Below are 13,534 nucleotides of genomic sequence, written 5' to 3' on the forward strand. Positions count from 1 at the left end.
ATACAAAAAATAACCATAATGATATGAACTGCTAAAAGACCTCCTTGGGACACTATTTAAGCAAGGTCAATTGCCTGTGCAGGTTGTTCTTACCAGAGTTCACATTACATCACTGGTCCCATCATCCTGACCTTCCCTGCTGTCATCCCCATCACAGTTCAATTAACAGAGGAGTCCTGCAGTGGCTTGATGAGCATCTGCTGCCTCTACCCGGCAGTAATTCAATAAGGGAACGCCATAGGAAGAGATAATGAGAAGCCAGACCAGTTGTTCTGTCTCCCTCCAGGAGAGCAGATGAGTTTGGTTTGTGGGAAAGAGCGTGACCTATGAAAATTATCAGTTAATTTTATATTTCAGAGCTTCAACATGCAAGTTAAAGTGTTGTCTGGTTTCTCTGGTGGTGCTGCCCACAAGGATCCAGAACCACTTTTCCTGGTGAGTCCCTGATTAACAACCCTCCCCACACCAAAAGGATTAATCTTTTTGAATTTTCTCTCTGCCAGTTCCACCAAAGAAATGGTTTCTATTCATGCATTCAGCAGTGGTTGGTCTGAACTCAAAAATTAAACACCTGAGCAGAGAAAACAGGCCAAAACTACTACTGAAGTAATTCAGTCAGAGTGAAATTCACACAAACATCAAACCTGGATGAAACACTTCCACAAAACAAAAATCTCCTACTGTAAATAGTGTCAGCCTGAGTCTTCTCTCCCTGCCCCATAGGACATACTGCTCACGGATGCCCAAATTTTGTTTCTCCCTCCATTTCCTTCTGCACCTTTCCAGCAGAGACTTCCCTTAACTTCCACCTATCCACTGACTCTCTTCGGTTGTTTTAGGAACATCTATTCCATCAGCAAAAAGTCAGAGCCACCTACAGTCCTTTCATCTCCTATTCCAGCACTGGAAGTCTGTCACAGGAACTGTGTCTGAGGGATATGGCTCTGTGTGGATTTATTTTTGCCTAGTGATTGCAGTGTCCTTATGAGTTTTGCAGCTTTATTTCAACAATCTTATTCACTGAAATAGGACATTAATTTGATTTCAAATACAATTTTCTATTTTATGTCTCCTTAATATCATTAAAGCACAGATTTCCTGAAGATTATAAGCATGAGAGGAGAAGAAAGGAAGATACATTTCCTCCCTGAGTTCTGCAAGGTGATCAGTGAACCACAGTGAACTTACACAGCTGCCCATTCCCACAGCTCCACATTCACAGCTTCATTTCTCTCAAGATCACCTTCATTTGAGCCATGTCCTTTCCCACCACACAATTATCTGCACTGCCCCAAAGACTGCTTGCCTGCTCTGACCACTCTTCCCTGTGAGTACAGCCATCAGGCAGTTCATTCCTCACTCCCAGGACAGGACAGGCTGGCACATCCCTACTTCAGCCAAACCTTCTGCTCAAAGTAGGACCAGACAGCTGTGAATCTCACAAGGTACTTGACACTGTCCCCAGATTCTTTGTTTTGTTTCTGTTCCCAGCAGAGAGCTGAGTCTGCCAAGCTCATGCAAACTGACATCAGATCTGAGGTCATGGTTGCCCTCAATCCAAGTCCCAGAGTCAGGACTTTCCCCCATCTCAATGCATTCTCTTCTTTTCTCCATTCAGTTCTGCCATCTCTTCACTCACCAGTTTCATCACCTGCTGCACATCTCCTCCTGAGCACCTTGTCCTTAATCCTCAAATCCTTTCTATCCTCTGCCCTTAATTCTCTCCCATATTAAACTAGTTGATTTCCATTTCTTCCAAATGGCAACAGATATAATTTTATTACACCTACCACCTTTTCTCAGCTTGTTTTCTTATCCCTTTTCTCACCCTACAGCATTTTGTTCCTTCTTCTAACTATCCCTTTATTCACGTGCATTTCCCTTCTATTTTCTAATTCCCTGGGAGTCATTTTCATCACTCTCACATATTCTTCTCTATTGTTTTTTGCCTTTTTTTCCTCCCTTGGAGAAGCTTGGAAACACTAGACACACTACATTATATCCAAAAGAGGATACTATAACAATTTTACAGTTACAAATAATCAGCATTTAAGAAATCCTGGAATTAAGGTTGCCTTGCAGGAATGTATTAAGATAGTCATGTTTCGTGATTATATCTATTTTTACCATATTACTAAAGTCTATATTAAAATACAATTTAAATCTATCTTTGACTTCTTTTGCTTTTATCTATTCATCACACTTGCTTTCAACCCTCTCTTAAAGCCTTACTCATACTTCTCTTTGAAACAGGCAGAAAGTACCTGTAAAGCCAATAACTGCAATTACAGAAAATATTATTTACTTCACTCTTAGCAGCTATGTGCACCATTAAAAAAAAGGCTTTTTTATTTAAAGATATTGAGTTAAACAACTCAAAATATGATAACCACAGTATGGACTAGATTCCATCTGGTTAAAGGAAGAATAGCCATGGCCTATGCAACAAATGCTGCTAGAGAAATTAGTCATGTTCACTGGCTACTTTTGATTTAAAGCTGCCTCTCAGCCTTAATAGCAAAGTAAAACAGATATATAACATATATATAAAACTATATACAGTCCCATCCTACAGGGCACACCTGTAAGCTGCAAGCAAGGCATACAAAACACTGTTTCAGGACAAGGATGGAAAACAACTCCAGTGCCAAGACAGGCCTACAGGGCTATTTTAGGAACACAGCAGTAGGAGGAACCTGCTGAAATTCCTCTGTTCCAATCATCCATACTTGACTTGCACTTTGTCCACTGAAGTTTGGGATGGTTACAGCAGAAAGATGTTCAAAAACACATCTGTCATACTAGCCAAGGTAAACTCATCAGGCTTTTGCAGGTTCATATATTTCCCTACTCATTTTTTACAATTTTCCCCATTAGCTGAATTAATAAGTCAATTAATGCATAAAGCCTTCTGTAGAAGTCACCCAGATGGATGTTTACCAGACTTCAGCCTTCTTTTCTATGTGTTTCAGAATTTAAATAAAAATTGAGCCAACCTTCTGGAGAAATCAGTGCTGGCAGAAGCTCTCTTTGTGGGTTCACACTACGAGAAATTAACAGCTTTTGCAGTGAAAAAGCTGTACCTATACCTGAACAAAACAGTCTTGCTAACTGAAAGTATTTAGGATTTCTTTTGCAAATAATCTCAGTATTAAAAGCTGCATCTACTCCCAAAAGGCTTGAATCCCACATTATTTGAACTATTTTACATTCCTGCAGCATTTTCTTCCTTCAGAAAGATGGGAGTCTGAACTAAATACAGGACTTGATAGCAGCAGTAATCCAATATATCTGATTACATAAACAAATCTAAAATTAAATTGGAACTTAAATGGCAGAAATAAATATATTGCAAGCCCTGGGCATTTCTTTAAAAACTGGCCTACCAGGCAATATTTGGCAGAGGCGGTACAAGAGCTGGGTCATAATTCTATGGATTTTTTTTTTCTTTATGTGGTAAAACTAGCAGGGAACTGGGTTACAACTAGAGTTAAAACTCCACTTAGTATGTAATTTTTACTCAGTACCTGAGTCCTTTCTTAAAGGACTGCAATTGCTTTGAGTTATACTAAAAGATTGATCTGTAGAAAGTGGAAAATGTCTCCTGTCCTACTTTCAAGAGTGGGGTTTTGTCATGCCAGCAAATGTTTCATAGGATCATTTCAACTTTAAGAGGAAAAAAACCAGAGTTTGTCCTGTGGGAAGAATTTCCGCTGAATTACAGGAAAACACATATTTGCAAATATAAAAACACTTAAAATCATGGGCTGGCTCTGTTTTTCCTCTATTTGTTACTTTTCCTGCTAAACAAATTTAGCAGTGATTTGGCTTTGGTGTTAATGAATGCCGAAAGCAATTTGGCTTCCTCTTGCCAAGGACCTCCACAAACTGCAGTTCAGCAAAACAAGACAATCTTCTTATCCTGTGTAAGAGCTCAATTAAATCATCATTTTAACATAATCCTATTTAGTGGCTCTCACATTTTCTGTCCTGATGCTAGTGATATTAATGGCTTTAAAAAACAAGGAAAGTAAATATCCAGAGGTAGAAGGGAAGGACAGAAGAGAGGAAAATGTAGCTTCTGTTTCACTGAAGATCATTTGATGGCAGAAAAAAAAAAATAACAGCAAACCGGAACCAAGGAACTCCAAACTCAGAAGCATGGAAACAGCCTGCACAGAACATAAAATCCAACCGTTTTCCTGGACCCTAACCCAATCTTTCAAACACAATATAATTGTGAGTTGAGAAAAACTGCTCCAACCAAAGACTTCCAAGCAATTTTCCCAAGTTTTACTGCTTCAGTCGGCAATACTTACTTAGAGGTCAACACCTTGCTAAGGAAATCAATTATTCTTACAACAAACATTCAAAAAACCACACAAGAGGGCTCTAGAACACCCCTGAAATGCACACAGCTCTTTATGCAGAAGGACTAATCTCCCAGAGTACTATGTAAATTGGTTAAGCTTAAGAGTCGCATTTAAAATTATCCTCAATATCCATTACAAAAGAGAGGTACCTACCCACTGATAAATTAGCAATTGTAATAAGGGACTGTAAGGCTAAGGGTAAATTGATTGTTGTTCCTAATTTTCCCTTTATTTTAATCCAAAACTCTCCAAACTGCAAGAAATAAAAGTACAGGCGAGAGGGTGAGCAAAAAGCTTTTGAGTGCATATAAAACATCTAAAAATAGTGCTTCAGTATATTTCCATGTGCTGGAAACAGCAGTGAATATCATCTATATAAATCTATTCCTAGCAGAGGTTTTCAGCAGCATCCAAGACTTGAGAATCAATTGTAAATTTGTATTTTAGACTAATCAATAAGAAAAAGCACAAGACAGGCTTTAAACAATATGCAGCATTTAGCAGGCAGAGCTATGCGCCACCTCATACAAAATAGATAGAGACATTATTACAAGCCATATATTTTTAATCTTAAGGAATTTATTTGGGAGGAGCTTAAAAAACTGCTTTTAGGAAATCACTTGAGGAGGTTTGTTAGTGATGCAAGCCCTGGGAGGGGGCAGGATGCACATGGGGGATCTGGCTGGTGCCAGTGGCTCCGTGGGCAAGGCTGGAACCCACACACACACACACACAAAAGGGAGGGTTTCCCACAGATCCCTGTGATGTGCCAACACCTCCAGCAGCTGAAGAGCTGCACTGGAATATCAATGTGTGCCCTACCTTCAGATGAACAAGCTGTCAGCACAAGGGAGAAAAAAGGCAGGTTCATAACGACACAGAACGTAGACAAGCTGCAGATTCCTTTGCCAAGCCCACCCTGAGAGAAGGTCACCTCAGCAAAGCCATGAGGACTCTCCAGGCTCAGATCAATGCTGCCAGGCTCACTGAAGCAGCTGTCACTCTCAACACTCAATAGTCCACAAATCCCACAGGAATAAGTGACAGATGTCACATCTCCCAAGAGCAAAATGATGATAGCATATACTCAGCAACTGATGGCCAGCTCAGAGGTGCTTCTCTTCTTTGCTGGCAAGATTGATGTCTGGTGTACCTACAGAGGAGCAGCACTTAATCCATGAGGGAACATTATAGAGACACTGATAGCCTCTCCTACACCAACAAGAAAAAAGGAGTTTTTCTCCTCTATTTCTGGATTAGGCCAATGGCTATCAGATATTTGAATGATGACCCTGGGAAATTATTCCATCTCCAACAAAACTTGTACCAGCATCAGAATCAGACTGAGCAAAACCATCTCATTCTGAGGCCAGTTTGTCAGATTGTTGAAGTAGTACAGGGAGCCACCAAGACCCCAGAACCGGACAGCAGCATTGCTCCAGGCAAGGGAAGGTCTCTGCATCAGAGGCAGCAGGACTCTGACCCTCTGTAAGGTGCATCACTTGAGATGAAACCTCTCAAGGCCTCTCAGGGATGGAAGTGCCAGTAAATAGTCATGTACCAGCTCCAGTGAATCTCCTAAACATTTACCTGCATAATTTTGTTATCTCTTAGCAGCCTAACTCAATCTTGCCATGCCCTGCACACTCCACCAGCAAACACCGAACCTTAAAACAATCCGTGATCTGAGACAGAACAAATGTTTCCATTTTTGTGGTATTTCAGTGCACACTTTATGCACCCAAACTGATATACAGACACTGGAACACGGGGAAAACACTGCTCATTTCCTCCCTTCACACATTTGCTGTATTAAATATCATTGTTTATTAACACAAAACAACTTGTAGAGAGAAATAAGTCTAAAGTCGACTTTACCTTTTGTCTCACACAGCATTTCTCATCAGAGAAGAAACAGGAGTTGCTCTCAGAGCTAAAAATAAACACAATATTCTATGAAAACAGGTTAATTAGGAATGAAGTTACTGCAGTATAATTCTTTCTGCTTTTGTACATATACACTGCTCTAAGTACCCTCATGCAAATCTATACCTTACAGCTCTTCAAACACACCCACCAGAATCTGCTCCACATCCACGCCTGTCTCCACTCTAATACAGAGAAGTTTCTGTAAATTCAAAATCCATTCAAAGGTTGTTTGCTACTGTTTAATTAACTTCTGAACAAATAGAGCTAGTTTTCCTCCAAAATTTGTCTTTTTATTTTCTGTAATAAACACACTGACACCGTTTAAGGAGATCACTGAGCACCTCCACTCTCACTTCCTGTATTAAACAGACCAAAGACCCATCCTGAAAATACACATATGCATGCCAAAACTTCTACTGAAGCTATGATATGTACTTTAAATATGGATATCACTTTGCTTTGAAAGCGTTAAGAGTAGGGAAATAAGAAATTGTGTATTTATGTAAATTCTACTTGCAGTTAAGCATCATTTATAGCTATAAATTTGAATTTTAAAGTACCAAATTAAGAAAAACAGGTATGTAAGCAGTGAACCCTGTCTCTTCTGTACATTTCCATTCCAATACAGCAGTATGAATCTGACTGATGGAAAAAAATGACTGGGAGGGAAAAAAAAAAAATCATTCTAACCTTTTTAGGACTACCCTCAAATGTGACCAGTGATTTCAGGTGCCCCTTACAAGACATAGCAAATGGGCTGGGATTGCAGAAAGCAGGTGATGAGAAGCTCCAGAAGCCAGACTCTTTTACAGGCATCTTAGAGAAATGAAAAAGAAATGTATCCAAAATTATTCACATTACATACACTACTGCAAGCTCTCCTCTGATTGCCTTAGGGGGGTTAAAACAGCAGCCTGTGAAAAATAAGCGTCCATCAGGCTCCTTGTGATTTCCAGACACGCTCAAAAAAAAGGTTATGCTTATATATAATCCTGACATGCCAAGTGTTATTTGGGGATTTAAAAAGACATTGTACTATCCTAATAAAAGCCATTATATATTGCTATAGGATATGAAAAATAATAAGATAGATTAAAAATATTTTTTAAAAGCCCAGCTTGTGCAAACACCTAAGCTTTTGTAAAGAAGTGACTCCCCTCTGAAAGGATCCAGTTCAAAAAGTCTGCACTAGAGGAGAGGCTGAAGAGGAAGGAGAAAAAACCTACAAAAATTATGTCTAGACAGATCTGGTGCATACACTTCTTAATTAGTGTAATGTATATGAATTTTTCATGACAAAAAAATCAACTTCTTTTAAGAAAGAAAATCAGTATGAATTAAAAGCTCTCTCTAAATCTTTCTTTAAAAGACTACAAGGAGTACTAGATAAATCCTGTATCAAAGGAATTTATGCCATTTGATATGAAGCATTACAATACTGGACCTGAGTCTGCCATCACTGAACTCAAATGAAATTTTTTAGCGACCTAATCCACTTAAAACAAATTCCTTGGTTAAAACTTGTTTCACTTTATTTCCAGAAGGAAAACTGCCTTTCTGGATAAAGCCCTGGAGCATGTAATGTATGCAGATGTGCAGTCATATACGTAAAATACACTCGTTAATGTACTTACTGAATGTGTTTATTAATAACCCCATTTCCCACAGCCTCTCAGAAACATCACAGCAAGAAAGCACATATGTATTGCAGCAAAGTGCAAAGATGGAAGGAAAAAATCCATCAGAAATCAAGTTCACACATTTCTGTAGCATGACTCCTCAGTGCTCCAGTGGCTCCAACAGAAAAGTGGCCTCTTGTATCTCAAGTTGGGTTTCTGATGTAAAACAAAGTATTTGAAAATTATCAAAATGAAATCTGAACGGTAGCTACCCATCCTCCCTTGCTAAAAGTTATGGTCTCATTTTAGAAGCAATTAACTCAAGTACAATCCCATCAGAGAGAAAAATGTAAATCTTTATTTCCTTTACGGTTTCACCTAATTAAGGAGGTGTCTCCTGGATGTACTAAAGCCTGGTTTTGTATGGATGCTCCCTAGATGCTTCCCTCGAGTTTCCAACACAACCTCAGCTGGTTCATCAGCTCAAACTCCTCCTCACACCCCCACTCTCCACACAGGTAGCACCATAGATGGGATGCCCACCACAGGTGGAATGTTCACCACACACAGGATGCTGCAGCCTTCCCACCGGTGGGAGCAGTGAGTTTGTGTCTGCTCCAGGCAGACACCAGCCCCCTCTCCACACACAGAAATGTAATTGCCTTGGACACACCTACCACCATGAAATTTGGTTCAGACCATGCAGCAGAACACAGGCACGCACAGTCCAGGCTAAAAATAAAATTTAATAATACATTACACACAAGCTCATAATCAATTAGCATATATAATTTGGCAACACAATCTATATTATTTGATACAAAATTGATTGTCTGCAACTGGCATGGTACAAGACCTACAAGTAAAATTAATCACTCCTACTACAACAGGAAAAATATTTCCTCCATATTCCCCCAACAGTGCACCACTACTTTGTTTCTTCTCCTTAAGGACCCAATCTGTAAATTGTGCTATTATATCAGAATCTCCTTTATGTCAGAAGAGGAAGTTTTGTCTCTTTCATGGTGGCAAAATAAAATCTGCAGAAAACACCTTGAATGCATCCTAAGGGATGCTCAGAAATCCAACAGAAAATTAAAAGCACCTGAACACATCTTAATGCTTTAGAAGAGCACAGTGTGGGGAGAGGTGGGAAATCACCTGCTGTTTTATATTAAAATACCCAGTACAAAACTGCAAGACAGGACTATGGCAATGAACCCTGAATGAGTATCCAGGCCAAGATCCAGAGCCCCTCAGAGCCATAGGGGCACAGATGGTTTGAAGTGAAATCCACTTCTGGATCTGCTGGTGAAGCTCAACAGAGCTTCAAACCTGGTACTGCTGGGGTGCTGAGGGAGGCAGCAGCAAGAGCCCTGTCCCTGCACACCTGCAGTTATGGGGGTGGAGCTCCCCAAGCTGTCACCTGGGTGCCCTGGAGCCTCCTTGCTGCAGGAACTGCAGGGACACTGCTGTCACCCCAGGGCAGGAGCTCCATGAGTGAGCCAAACCCAGACTTTGTCTCGCCAGCCCCAGCTGGTGCTCCTGGGGTGCCTGAGCACAACCTGCTCTGCAGCAGCTCTCCCACACCAAACTGCTTTGCCTTGCTCCTCACAGCAGTTAAGCAGCACACAGAAAATTGAATCATAAGGGCAGACAAATAATACATCACACACTGCAGCGCTATGAAATCTTCCTGTCCTTTGAAAGAAACTTACTGCTGAAGCCTTAATTTAAGGGAATTGAAAGCCTCATAACAATTTATGTTGGATTAAGGTTCCTGCCCAGTTAAATGCCAATACTGACAGTCCTAGATGAGTTCCCATCTCATGACCAACCACCAGCCACATGCTTACAGGCACACTGTATTTATCTGCCTTCCTTCACTGCAGATTATGTTTCTCAGAGGATGCAAAATCTCACCATCCAACAACACCAGCTGAGAACAATGTTCAACCTTCCAAACACCTCCAGTAGCTCATGGGCACCTTCACTCCTCTCAAAGTTTATGAGCACACCAGTTTCTTCAACTTGTGGGTGACCTGCGTAAGAAAAATCAGCATCTCTCTGAAGTCATTCTTGAGATGGCCAGCTAAGCCACTGGCCATCTTCCCATCAGCCAGTCCAAACAATTGCTGGAAGATCACTGGCTCACATCAGCTGGAGCAGGCATCCTTCAGTCTCATCCATTCTCCCAAGCTCACAGAAAAGTTCATCCAACTTTTGAGAGTCCATAACCTTGGTGTGAGATGCCATTCTCTGTGAAGGAAGAGTCCTCCTGCTCCCTGAAAAATGAGCCATCTCTTGCAGGATCTGCCCATCACCACTCCATCAGCAGCATCAGACAGGGAACAAAATGTCAGGCTGACACTAGTAAAGCTTTTGTGCTTAATGGTCACTTGAAATGTGTCACAAAGGAAAAATAAAGTGTACCTGAAATTTTAGTCTGTCTTTAGCTGCAGACTCCTTTCACAGCATCTTTGAACTACCAGCAGCGAAGATGAATTCAGGAGCACTTCTGCCCTGCAGAGTTCCATTACCAAACCAATCCCTTCCCACCACTGTCCTGTCATGCACCATGTCTGAGCAGGAGACCAGGACATGGGGTAGTGTTGGGGCTGGGCACCTGCTGCTTCTTTCCTGGGGATGGAGCTGCTCAGAACAGTTCTGGCTTTTATCTCCACTGCCTCTCTCTGCTCAAAGCAAGGCTCTCCATCCTCACCTGAGCCTGCTGCCCAGACAGCTGTGCCAATAAGGAATGCCTCCCATCCCCCCGTTCACAGAGCTGCATTACACAAATGCAAATGTTACACAAGAACAGCCTCTTCTCATGCACTCTCCCAAATGTAGGTATCTTTCCTTTCCCTTCTAGCCTTCTTCATTTCCATTTTATTTTTAATTTTCATACTTCTTCCAGCCTGTTTTTAGCTCATTTACCTTACTACAAATGATTTATAAAGTTTAACAGTTATCAGGTATCATTGTTGACATACATATATTTGACTAGACTCACAGCATAGAGCTTGTTTTAGCTACTCAAAAACTATTTGCTATGTAACAACACAGATGATTCACTTGATATCAGTGTTTCTGATAATGCATTGTCTGCACTGAGAGCAAGGAATCATAAGACAAATCTGAAGAAAGATCTGGCCACTTTCAGGGATAATTCACTGCTTCTCCTTCTTGCAGAAGCACTGATGTATTTCGTGTCCAATCTCTGACACCTTTTAGGGGTTCTGTCTGAGAAAGCCCTGATGGGCAGAACCTGTCCTCAAGAATTATCACCATGTCTTCCTTTCTGTAACTAAGCAATACTGACCATCTAAATAGGCACACCCAAACTATGACACAAGTTTGCCAACACCAGTCTGCTAGTCCTTCAGGAGACTCAGGCTGCTCCTGAGATAAAATTCCACTCCTGAAAATCAGCCTCACTGGAGAACATATTTATTTGTCTGAGTTGTGCTAAATCCTGAAGCCTTAACATTTCTCATTTCAAATTATCAGAGCTCTGGAGAACCCATGAAACATCTAGAGCTATCACCTGTGCTCCTGCAATTCACATGTGTTATCACCTATCACAGCACAGCATGGAGCAGCCATCTCCTGTGACCTTGAAGTTACCTCTTCTTCCTGAGAGACACAGAGCATCATTTTAATGAAGTGGTGGCAACTTCTGGAACCCCAAATCATATTGATTTTTTCATGTCTGTCTTCATACATCTGTAATCCTCAATGACTCCAACATCAGTATCAGACAGCGCAAGCATTCATCTTTCAGTTTGCTGTCCAGTGAAACACCAGCAGCTGACAGCCTCTGCTCCATGGGCATCTCTCTGCAGTGTAACACTGCTAAATGGAATCTGATTCTGAAGCTGTCTCAGATGGCATTTTTTTATTTCAACACCTTTCTCATTACTTTATTGGCTTAAAAATAATGGTGACTACAAACTACATGTCCAAACTCACACTTCTCTGCAAAGCACTTAAGTTCATCTCTAAAACCACATCATACTACTGGATGTTCCTGTGTTGGTTCCACCTGGGGATCAGAAGCATTTTTGTCCCTACAATCCCCTGGTCAGCTACAGTATAACCCAAGCTGTCTGGGGGAAATGAGAGCAAGAAGAGTGCATACATACAAAACTTTCCCAATCTTTTCATTTGCTTAAAGGTACCAGCACCTGTAGTATCATTACCAGAGCCCTTGGCAGTACTGGACCTGTTCTTCTCACACATGTAAAACCTCTGCAGTCACTGAGCAGCTGAGGCAGCACAGATTGCTTAAGGCTTTTCCTCCTGGCGTTCTGGGCCCTTTAATGACAATCCTGACACATGCTATACACCCACAGATAAAAGGACACGATACCTCTGTGCTCTCCTACTTTTGGCTGTCTCTTTTTAAAGTAAAGGTCTACCACCCACCATTCGTCTCCATGTCATGGCTCATATTTACTTTCTCCAAACTTCCCTCTCTAACAAAAAAAAAAAAAAACAAAAAAAAACACAACCACAAAAACCACCAACACACAAAAAAACCCCAAACTACTGAAGAACCAGCTGCTTGCACAGTCGTGGACAGGAGCAGTTTGCATACCAGAGCTTGGGAAGCACTTTTCAACGAGAATCACTTAGAGCTCTAAAGCAGCTTTTTCCTTCACAGGAATGTAGGGAAGTGTTTGTTACGTGGAATCTGAAATTCAGCCTGATGGGCTTACTGCCAGTTTCTGTACAACATGTGCATAACACACCACTGGTGGCCACTGAGCAGTTTATGTGTCAGTCATCCCTGATTTATGAGACAAGATGTGGCTCCAATACCCAGTTCCTCAGCCCAAGCACACAGCACCTCTGCTCCAGGATGGAGAGAAGGAAGGCCAGGAGGAAGGACATACCTTTCTCATCTCTTACTCAGCCCAAAGCCCAAGACTTTCTCTTCAGCAAAATCAATTCTTTTCACACAGGTTTGACAGCAGCAGCCTGAAGGCAAGGAATCCATAATCCACCATGCTCAGATCCGTGTTTCAGTGCCCAGCCAACACACACACCCACCCATCACCTGGACTTCCCAGAGCTGCCACTAATGCTGGGACACTGCTCCACAGTTTCAAGAAGCTCACGTAAAAATTGATTCAGCAGAAGCACAGATATCTGTGTTTTTGCTGTCTAAAAAAGATAAACTGAATGATTTCTGATGACCATCTGTTAGGAATGGCTATTTAACATTCCCATTTCGACTGTAATTTCCATCCATTATTTACCAGACCCTGAGCTGTATTTGCCAATGGTTAGAAACATTATTTAAATTACAATACCATGTCAACAACCACTACATTGCAATGTGGCATTTTGTAACATGCAGATTTGATGGGAGAAGACAAATTCAAGCTCAAAAACTATTTTGTACTGAGGTACAGCATTAAGCATCTCACTCAGGGAGAAGAGACTGACAAGTAGGTGACTGAACAACCATTTTGAAAGGGACAAGAAACTGACCAGTATCCAACCAGCACAGGGCAAAATCAAATTCCAAAAAAGGCACATCCTTCCCTTTTCTTTTTCTCATTTTGGCTCTCATCTAATATTCCTCAAAATCCCATTCGTAAAGAT

The sequence above is a fragment of the Haemorhous mexicanus genome, chromosome 8 (assembly GCF_027477595.1).
Source record: "Haemorhous mexicanus isolate bHaeMex1 chromosome 8, bHaeMex1.pri, whole genome shotgun sequence".
Classification (NCBI taxonomy): domain Eukaryota; kingdom Metazoa; phylum Chordata; class Aves; order Passeriformes; family Fringillidae; genus Haemorhous; species Haemorhous mexicanus.